At 41.7% G+C, this 11,415-nt stretch overlaps 1 long non-coding RNA gene across 2 annotated transcripts; it reads left to right on the top strand.

Annotated features, from left to right (window-relative positions):
* Positions 1–428: 428 nt before the first annotated feature.
* On the top strand, positions 429–2,307 carry LOC117443901 (uncharacterized). Of its 2 annotated transcripts, XR_004551723.2 has the most exons (4): positions 429–491; positions 677–726; positions 1,939–2,040; positions 2,140–2,307. It is a non-coding gene; the product is annotated as an uncharacterized lncRNA (long non-coding RNA). The 2 variants fall into 2 exon arrangements; XR_004551724.2 differs by lacking the exons at positions 429–491; positions 677–726 and adding an exon at positions 1,154–1,202.
* Positions 2,308–11,415: the final 9,108 nt, after the last annotated feature.

Below are 11,415 nucleotides of genomic sequence, written 5' to 3'. Positions count from 1 at the left end.
TTTATCCTGTAATATGACTTGATAGATTTAAACTCCGCACACTGAGCTCTGATCAGCAGGCGGTGCTTTCACTGAGTTGATCTCTTTTCTATAGACGCCGGAGGCGGGCCGCATCAGGTAAAAAAAGCTATTTAGCCTTCCCAAACCTGAGCCTCACGCGCCGCCTATGGTTACACGTTTATATTATACATCCATGGATTAGACGTTATTCACACGTTTGAGGTGAATGTGATTGACAGGTGGATCCGACCAATCGCGGAGACGCATTGGTACACAGCAAATGTGCCAGTGTTATATTTTCAGTGTTAGTGTTAATCAGCAGGGTTCAGTGTTATTTTAACACTTAGTTTAGTCAAGCTATCACTCCGAGAGTTTTTTCCTGAAAGTGTTGGTGTCAATTTTGGTCGTTGTGAGGACTCAACCAAACCCCTCAATTTCCGGCAAAGGAGCTTCATCCAAGACCTTCGACAGCCATTTCTCTAACCAAAGCGGTAAGTTTCACTCGATTAAAATTAATGTTTTGCGGTTGATGTAACCATGAATAATGTCTGTAAATTGTAATTATTTACTTAATATGTATGTTTTGTATCTGTAACTTTTTAATCCAATTTGAAATAGTTTTTTTATGTCGAATTTCACCATTGCAACTATACTGATGAGTAAACTCGAATTATAGGAGAGTAGACCTACATTCGACACGAACAGGAGACGCATTAGGGGACAGAGGTGAGTTGTTTTTACAATATGCGAAAAGGAGAAGTTAAATGAAAAGTATCTTGAAGCTGGTATCTTGTTATAATGTAAGGTTGTGGATTATGGCGTATGAGTCGACGACATCCACGGTAGCATTATTAGCTTGCAATTAGCAACCACGGCGCTCCCCTGTGTGTGTGAGACGGGGGGAGGGACACGAATGTGGACTATTGTAAGCTTTATTTCTCTAAGCTATTAACTTTATAACGCTGCTTTGTCACATGTTCACCTATTCCCCCCGCCGTCCGGGGGCTGGCGGACCGATGTTAGCCGCGTTGCATTGTGGGGTGTTTCCGCCATGTTGGAAGCTAGAGTTATAAACCGCTATCACCGTGTGTCCACGTGGAGTCGACGGTCGCTTTACTACTAGCATTATTAGCTTTCAATTAGCAACCACGGAGCTCCCCTGTGTGTGTGAGACGGTGGGAGGGAAACGAATGTGGACTATTGTAAGCTTTATTTCTCTAAGCTATTAACTTTATAACGCTGCTTTGTCACATGTTCACCTATTTATCCCACCGTCCCGGGGCTTGCGGACCGATGTTAGCCGCGTTTCATTATGGGGTGTTTCCGCCATGTTGGAAGCTAGAGTTATAAACCGCTATCACTGTGTGTCCTCGTGGAGTCGACGGTCGCTTTACTACTAGCATTATTAGCTTGCAATTAGCAACCACCCAACAGCAACCTCCTACTGAAGCAGAGAACGAATGCGAGTGAACACTGCGGCGCTCTCCTATGTATGTGACGGGGGGAGGGAAACGATTGTGGACTATTGTAAGCTTTATTTATCTAAGCTATTACCTTTATAACGCTGCTTTGTCACATGTTCACCTATTTCCCCGCCGTCCCGTAATTAAGCAGATTCGCACAAAAATCCCAGCAGTCATGCATTCCCTGACGTAAGCCCAGCGGTCCTCTTCTAGTTCCTAGCTTAAACATGCTGATATAGTACAATCAACTTTATAACCAAGTGTATTTTAGATAATTGTAGCTAAATAACCAGTTATATTATCTTAGCTAACTATAACAAATGGGCAGGCTGTTTTTATAAGTTGTATGCTTCATAGTATGGGTTGTACATACAGTATGTATTATATATGTGTGTCTGTATTTATATACATATATGTTTGTGTGTATATGTATCTGTGTATATGTATGATAATATAAGTCATTTTCCCTTTGAAGGTGGTGACATGCTGGTTCCTGTCGAATACAAGAGTGTGAGCAAATGGGTCAGGGTACCAAAAGTAGAGGATGTCTACATTTACTCTGAGTTCTTACAAGGAGGTAATTAAAGTGTCTTGCATCATGGTTGCTTTCAAGAGTTTCAGTGTTGTATGTTTATTTTGTGAGTTATGATATGGTCCAAATTATCCTTTGTTTCAGTGCTGGCAAAATTCAATTTGCCAGGTTTGACTTCCTTGATGCTAAAGGATTCTACAGGAGTGGAAGTGGATTCTGACATCTTTGATGAGCTTTTGAATTCATCTCGGGTGTCTTTCAAGGCCTTCACTGAAGAATGCAATGGTAATAAAATGTTATAATAAACGTTATAATTTGAATAACGTGTGTGTGTGTGTGTGTGTGTGTGTGTGTGTGTGTGTGTGTGTGTGTGTGTGTGTGTGTGTGTGTGTGTGTGTGTGTGTGTGTGTGTGTGTGTGTGTGTGTGTGTGTGTGTGTGTGTGTGTGTGTGTGTGTGTGTGTGTGTGTGTGTGTGTGTGTGTGTGTGTGTGTGTGTGTGTGTGTGTGTGTGTGTGTGTGTGTGTGTGTGTGTGTGTGTGTGTGTGTGTGTGTGTGTGATGTTGAAGTCTTCTTCAGAGGGATCATTCTTATCTGATGGGTCATCATCAAGCTCGGACTCAACAATAAGACTAGAATCTACCAAAGCTTGGAAAAGACAGCTGATTGAAGGACCCTCTGACAGCAGCAGTGCAAGAGATGTAAGTTATCTGGTGTGTTTTAACTAGGGCCGGGACTTTAACGCGTTAATTACGATTAATTAATTCCACAAAAATTAACGCATTTTAATCGCACTTATTTTTGCACAGCGGAACGTTTCTCACTGGATGAGTTTCAAGCGTACCGATTATACTGGAGCACCAACTAACGTTCATGACTTCAGCATGGGACTTCAAACAACAACAAACCACGGTGAACAATAGTCAAACATGAACGAACAAGATGATGAGACCGCTATGGTCGGCCCCGTGGATGGGACATTTTGTAATAAAAAACGGACGGATGGAAGCGTCGACAAGAGCACGGTTGTGTGCAAATTATGCAAAAAAGAATGTGCATATCACCGCAGCACATCAAGCCTAAAGTATCACCTAAATGCAAAGCATGTAGCAGCTAGCGTGGACGTTAGCCCGACTCCGAGTGCAAGGAACCACACCCTGACCCAACCCACACTCAACCAGACGACTGGTTTCAGGGCCAGGATAAGTAAGTCCACGTCTGAGAAAATAACCAACTCCCTGGCTCACTGGATTGCACTCAGGGCTCGACATTAAGGACTGCCCGATGGCCCGGGGCCATCTAGCATTTAGCTCGGGCAATGAAGCCTCACCTGCTGGTTGCCCGATCGGGCAATCTATTATGCCAGTATCATGCAGCTCGCGGATCAGTAATGAGTGACCCGACAGTAAAACTAAACATATCTACAGTATAACTAGTTTAGGTAGTTTGAGAGGTAATTAAAATAGCTACGTGTGATATTCTAACCTGAAGTGTGTGTTACTTTTGTTCCGCTCACCGCTGCATGCGATCATGCAGAGCTGCGTGTCGAGTCTCGACTCGTCAGCAGCAGCTGATCTCTCTCCCGTCAGATTAGACTTCACTCGCGTTTATGTCCATATCGATCAGATCCAGCTAGTTCTAGCTAATGATAGACTACCTGCTTATTAAAAGACAACTACACAATAAGTGTCGCTATGCAACTGGATGAGGCTTATAGATACAGAGTTGAAGAGGTGGGTTTTGAGTCGGGTTTTGAGTCGGGACTGGAACAGGGTGAGGGACTCAGACTCACGGAGGTCTTGGGGTAGGGAGTTCCAGAGCTTCGGGGCTGCCACAGAGAAGGCTCTGTCCCCGAAGCTCCGGAGTTTGGCCTTGGGGATGGAAAGCAAACCGGCTGAGGTGGATCTGAGGGACCGGGGTGGAGGGCTTTGAAAGTGGGGACCAGGAGTTTGTAGTGGATGCGGTGTGAAACGGGGAGCCAGTGGAGTTCTTTGAGGGGGGGGGTTGTTGGGGGATTTGGTGCTGAGGTAAATCTGTGTGTCATCAGCGTAACAGTGAAAGTCCAGGTTGTATTGGCGGAGAATCTGACCAAGGGGAAGGATGTAGATGATGAAGAGGAGGGGGCCGAGTGTTTAAGTAACAGTTGAATTATTTAACCCATAACCATGCCACAGCTCTTACATGCATTAAATCTAACACACATGACACAGGTCATGTTTAGGATAATTCCTTGATCTTAACCAGGTGATGGATTAACTTTTAATTAAATCAGCAGGAGCATTTCTATGATCACCAGAGTGGTTCTGGTTACCTGGCATGGAGGCTGAAAACTGTGCAGCGCAACTCGGCTCAAGAAATCGAGAAATCCAAGGTCTCTTTTCAAGTCGGACCTAAGACTCATCACAGCATGCATTCACCTGTGAGGCCGTTATCAGGTGATGAATGCAATGAAGCTATGTCGGTGATGAGGCACTCAAGTGACATAACCCTGGTCCAAGACAAAATGAAGGCAACATTTCAGCAAAGACAAAAGGTTGTTCAAGACCGAGCCACAGCCTCCACTGTCCTAGACCTTTTTCCAAGATTCCTGGACACATCAGGCTTGGTAAGAAATAACGACTTTTTAAAAGCTTTGTGGTAGTTCATTTTGCTCACTAATGTAGTTTTCCCTGTCATGTTTTGTGTTTAAGATTGAACAAGACTTCACTATGCTCTTTGGCAAGGAAGTCTCTGGTAAATATCTTGCGAAATGGCCAACGTTCTTCAAACCGAGGATCATTGCAGATTGCAAAAATCTTCCTGGAAGTTTGCACGTGGATGAGCTTCTTTTGTCTGCACAACAAGAATCTGATGATGGTGGTAAGTGTAAATTGGTGTCTTCAGTGTTCCCTATCTAATCTAAAGTATTGGACCATACCAGAGCCTTTCGTGTTTTGGCTGCTTTGCTCCATATCCCATGTACTTAACATAACTGCTGGCCAGTTTTTTTATACAATATTAAATTAATGCGATATGGAAATCAACTTCTGGGGAGACTCAGGTCCATCTATTATCAATCATTATTCTAAAAACACAACATATAAAGCATCAATGATCTGTGAAAAATAGGCTCAAACATGAGATAATATTGGTAAAGTCATTCAAGTAATTGAAATGGTGTAAGTTATTTGTCTGTAGTATGGGACTGTGAGGTGGCTGCCATCCTTCTACTTCTTCACCTGTTGCCGCCAACATCCAAGGGCAAGAAGTCACCAGTCAAGATTAGTGCAAAGGATGCTGCTGGCCGCCTGGTGAAGTTCTTAAGGGTATGTTCTTTCGAAACGTTTTTAATATATATTTCCATTTAGAAAACAACAGATGTTTGATTGTAAAGATCTGATAGTAATTTTGAAGTGGCTTGACATGTTGCAGATTTTTTTTAAATGTTCAGACCGGGTTGGGGTTTTACAACACGGGAGCAGCTTTTGTCCTAATTTGAAAGTAATTGTGAAAGGAAACAATAATTGTGCTCTTCCAGTCATTTGAAGATTTTATCCTAATTCTTCTCCAAATTCCAAGTTCTGTTTCTTGTGATTCATTCGCTGTCTCTTTTTCTCTCAGGTCGGGAAAAGCATTGAGACCTTCCTCAAGGACACTGGCCCTGCTCAGCCGTTTCTCCTGTGTGTTGGAGAAAGAAACGACAGCATCCAACATTTCTACATCGTCATGGACCAAAAGGCCATTCCTTGTAAGACGCAGACTGGAGTTGCTGCCTTTGACGAGCTCTTCAAGGCACATTTTGCTTTTGCTGTGTCTTATGATGAAGCACACTATGCAACTTCTACACATTCATCCAGACAACCGTGTATGGCATTGATGTTGGAAGTGTGAAGGAAAGTCCTCGAGTCAAGGAAATTAGAGCAAGACTTCTTCACAGTTCAGTTTGAAAGGCAGTCCTTTCTGACTTGAACTAATGTTCACATGTTACATTTGCAAGGTACACCACATAAACTGTTCAGTGTTATTTAGACATTTGAAGTTTCAGCATGGTTTGTACCCAGGAAGGTCTTTGCGTTTGCACTGTGGAGAGCTTGGATGTTTATTTGTGTTTTGCACATACTCTGGTTACAAGCGGCACCTATCTCGAGCACATGAACACAGTGTTGATCCAGATGTCGCCAGCCATGTTGAGTTTGAACCTGGAGCTTCTGTTTCACAGTCAGTTAATGTGGATTCTCCTGTGATGGTCACTACACACATCCCGATGGAGAAAAAGAAATTGCTAGACATGTGCAGCTCAGTTATTGCTCAAGTACAAGCATCAGGAGTTCCTGAAAGTACTGTGCAATGTTTAGTTGGTTCGATGGAGGAACTGGTTAAGGACATCCATGCCCATGCAAAAGAAGCTGTTGTTGAATGTTTGTCATCTGAAGCATCTAAAGAAACCCTAGAAGAAGTTGAGAATTGTTTTGATCAGCTTGGGAATCCTTTTTCATGTCTTAACACAGAATCTAAACGGATGAGGCATTTTGAGGAGAAATGGAAAATAGTTCAACCTGTTGAGTATATTCTTGGTGTGCGTTTTGATACACGCAGAGATAAAACAACAGGACTATACAGGCAAGTTCCTGTCAATGATAAGTTCATGTATGTACCCATCATGGGGTCTCTTTCATCTATGTTTAAGAACACGGAACTTTGTAACAGTTTTCAAAGAGCTAAACAACACCAGGAGGGCTTTTACAGAGATGTAAACGATGGCGCGTACTTCAGGAACCACTGTTTATTCTCACAACAAGAGCATGCTATGCAGATACAGCTCTGCTATGATGATTTTGAGACCGCTAATCCATCAGGCTCAAAAAAGGGTGTGCACTGTAGTGGAAATTTTCCTTATTATTATTATCCTTATTATTATCCTTATTATGTCTTTCATATGTTTAAACCAAATGCTTCTTATTTCCTGATATATTCTTACCATTATTATATATCTCTTCTTCCTCATCCTTCAAGGCCAAAGAGATGCTTTGGCTACTAAGAGACTCACACAGACACACACGAACTTCCCTCTGCTGAGAACCGTTATGCTATCTCCCTTTGAAGGCCAGGTGTCTAATAACAATATGTGACTGTGTGAACCCAGATTTCTCACGTTCCCACTGGGGTTCTATATAACCTTTGCTTTTCCATTGTTCTGCGCACTCTCGCGCAGACTATCTTATACTCTGTGCGACTTGTGACATTATTAATTATTGTATCGTGTATTTGAAGCTTCAAATAAATAACCAAAAGACAGCTTTGCTTGATTCACCATTTATTTGTATTGTTCATTTGACTTGTACTCTCCAGCGCTGTGTTGGGCCCTAGATTTCCATTACAAATGGCGTTGTCGGCAGGATCTCTGTAAGTTAGATTGTGAACCACTCCGGACGCTGGTGGTCGCTCCAGGATCTTTGGATTTTCCTCTACCTCGACAGAAACCGTACGAGACGAGAGGACCAGCGCCGGGGTGGAACCGATTGACTTCACGAGATCCAACGAACTCAAAGGGCTTTCAATACTCGGTGAGATGTGCAAAGTCTAAATTGTTTAAAGTTAAACGTAATTAAAACTCCATGACATCAGGAGAGGGACTGCTCGAAAACAGAGATATTTGGCATATCTAGCATCGACGGATGAAAAATAGTGTTTTGGTGACACGGAGTGTTTTGGTGACACTTTAATAGTGTTTTGGTGACACGGAGTGTTTTGGTGACACTTTAAAAGACTTTGCTATGGGGGCAAAGCAGGCGAGGGGGTATGTACAGCCTCCTGAGGGTCCGATAGTTGATGTCATGCGAGCAAAATATGGTGAAGAAAGTCTGTCTAAATTAAATATATGGACGGAAATGTTCGGATTTCCTAAGGGAGGTTCTTTGAGTAAATTAAAAATCAAAAACCTAAGAGATAAATTACAAGAGTATGGAGATGGGATGAAAAAGAAGAGTACAATTAAGTAAAAGACTTGGAAAAAATGGACACTCATAGAAAGTGTTTTATATACTGGGGAGTAAAAAAAAGGCAGTTGGCCTTGGGGATTAAATAAAATATTAAGGTTGAAAATGAATGTGAAGAAAAGAAATACATTATTTCCAAAAGACATGTAAACCCCAGACATCTCTGTGTCCTTCCATTGCAGGCCTGAATGACCTCTCCTCGACTGGGTATCCCTTCCCTCCTCCGGCGTACAACCCTGGCAATCTGGTTGGAACACCTCAACCACCTCCACTACAAGCCCCAGCCATGCAGTCAGCGTCAACTCCAAGCTCGACAACAGCGGGATAAACAAACCCGATGCCCTAGGAGACCAAGCAGGTGTTTGGGAAACAAACCTCAGTAATGCCTTTCTCAACGGACTCACAGACACAGCGCAAGCTAAACAAAATGCTGGCCGCTCACAATACCGAGGGAGAGGCAGAGGAGGTTTTCAGAGGCAGAGGACAAGAAGCAAGACGTTCATTTGAAGAAAGATGTTTCCAAGTGTGGAAGTGTTGAACATTGGATTATGGGACTGCTCACAGAACACTGGAGTGGAGGCAGAGGGGGACAGCAAGGAAGGGGCCCAATCGAGCGAGATGGAAATTCAGCCAGCAGCATCAAACCAGGGAAGTGACACACACACACACACACACGCATCATACATGCTATTGAGAAATTAGAAGAATTAGAGGACATGTCTGTGGTTAAAAAGGGTACATATTTGAAATATGACAGTGAATGTTTGCATTAAGAAATGTCCCACACATTTTTGGTTGATTCTGGGGCTACACATTCTGTGGTAAAAAAGGGTAGATTTGCCTGAATGCAAATTTAGTGATAGATTTATTCATGTGCTGGGTTTATGAAAAGGAGAAGTTTCTGTACCACTTCAGAGTGGAGATAACGGTGTTGACAGTAATCCATTTCCCACATCAGTAAAAAACAGTTATTTTATCATCTGTCTGCCCAACACATTTACTGGGCAGAGATCTGGTTCTCCGGTTCGGCTTGGACCTCATTTTTCCACAAATGAGGGTCTTAAAGTCCGACAGCCATCTCCTACGATGGTTCAAAAAGTGTCATTTGATGATAAAGAACTGGTGAATGTGTATCAATGGGCTGCTGACATATCCTGATTTTCAGGAGTTGTTGCGTTTGACTGGTCAACGTGGTTTTCCACCTGCTGTGTGGAAACTTCTCATTTTGCATTGTACTGCTAACGTGGTTGAAAGATCCGTGTAAATGCTATGATGAGAGTTTTACTGTTAGAATGTGTGAATGATGAGCTCATATTTAAAAATGTATTGGAATTCGCTGGGTAGCACTATCTCTGTTAGACTCACACACACACAAGACACAACCAGCTGTGTCAAATCCCAGGGGCGGTCCACACATTTCACTAGCCAGGGGGCCCCACTGATAGATGGAGGGATTTGGGTCCAATCGTTAAAGATTGGGAGTCAGTCACTGATTGGGCACCTACACACACAGAATATGTCATGTACTCTATGTCACGTGACGTGTATCAAAGGAAAATGTGCACGAACGTAGCCGTTCTGCGCACATTGCTGTTGGTTGAGGATAAGGTAATTCTCATATCTCTGAGCTTCCTGCCGCGCTTTCAGATGTGCCATACTCACTCTGGGCAGCTCACAGATATGACGTAGGGTTAATGTCCACGTTCACGTACCGTACCCATTGAAACGTGAAGCTGTTGATGGCCAGTGTTTACCTCTCTGCTTAAACAAGGGGTCATTATTCCGTGTAACGATTCCAGTGTTTCCTGTCAAAAAGATCAGAGACAAACCTCCTGACGAGTGGAGATTTGTCCAGGATTTACGATGTAAATGCAGCTGTGCATGCACGCTCGTCCGGAATTCTTATCTGATTATCCAAGTTCCAGCCTCTGCAACATATTTACTGCCATAGATGTCTCAAATGCATTTTTTCCAGTGTTCCGGTACACAAAGACAGTCAATTTTTGTTCACATTTGAATATAATGGTAAACCTTACACATTCACACGTTTGTGTTAAGACTAAATGTTAAAAAAGTCACTAAGCACAGATGATGTCATTCTTGCGTATGTGTTCATAACACACGGCTGTTGTTATGCTTGCTGTGATACATTAGTCCGTTCTCTGCTTGTAATTATGCCGTTACAAGCTTCAAAGTTGAATTTATCATCTGAATTTGCCGAAACAAGTTTAATATTCTGAAAGCCAATACTTTGAAGATGTATAAGTGAGTTGTCTTGAGTAGTCAAAATTACCTACAAATCATTGTACACACGTGTACATATTATTCTATTTTTATGCAGCTCTGTGTGATTTTGTAGCTACAATTCAGACTAATATACCAGAAGTGGAATAAGTACTCAGATATTGTACTTGAGTAAAAGTAGAAGTACCAGAGTGTTACAGTAACAGTCCTGCATTCAAAATGTTCCTCAAGTAAAAGTAGAAAAGTATTATCAGAATATAGTGAAAGTAAAGACAGTAAAAGTAGTCGTTGTGCAGATTGGTCCATTTCAGAATAATATATATGATATGTTTTATAATGATTGATCATGAAAGTGTTCTCAAAGCTGGTGAAGGTGCAGCTAGTCTGAAGTACTTTGTAGACTGCAGGGTAGCTTGTGGATTCACTCCAGGTGGAACTAAAGTCTGATTAACACTTGATTATATTTCACATCATTCATCCACATCTGTGAAGTAACTAAAGGTATTACATACATGTAGTGAAGGAAAAGTACACCATGTACCTATGACTTATGTTCACTTCCAACCTAAAAGTACCTCAAAAATAGTAATCAATAATGTGTTGAAAAGTTATTTGCTGATTGATATGTTTTATATCGGCTCAGCCAGGTTATATGGGAGGCCCAGTCTACGTACACTCTAACAACAAATGCATTGGCTTAACAAAGAAAATCAAGGCAATAGGTTGCATCGATGGTTATTGAGTTAAGACAACTTCTATTGAAATGTTGTTAAAGCAACAAAGTTATTTGGATTAGGGGAGAAGGCTTTTCCTCTGCAATCAGAGGTGTTTTCAATTACCACTCACTTAATAATTGGTAGCATAAACACAAGTTTTTAAGTTGATTACTCCAAAGTTCCAACTTGTTTTACCGTATTATTTAAATTAATCTTAAATTGTATGTACTTAATTACCACATGTTGAACATGAACACATGTTTTTAAGTTGACAATTTATAAATTAAGTTGCTCCAAATAATATTGTATTCAATAGGGTTTTTCTCTTAGCTTTTTCATGTTTTTGCCTTTAAAGAAAGAAATTAATTGATTCCACAACAAAAATATTAGGCAATTCATTTTTTTTTGAACTGCAGGTGTTTATTTCAACACATGATGTTTCAAAAGGAGAGACTTCATTTAGTTTGAACATTGCCTGAAGACGGTTG

Source organism: Pseudochaenichthys georgianus, unplaced genomic scaffold, assembly GCF_902827115.2.
Source record: "Pseudochaenichthys georgianus unplaced genomic scaffold, fPseGeo1.2 scaffold_702_arrow_ctg1, whole genome shotgun sequence".
Taxonomy (NCBI): domain Eukaryota; kingdom Metazoa; phylum Chordata; class Actinopteri; order Perciformes; family Channichthyidae; genus Pseudochaenichthys; species Pseudochaenichthys georgianus.
Note: the sequence above shows the minus strand (reverse complement) of the source record. Positions and strands in the feature narration are given on the sequence as shown.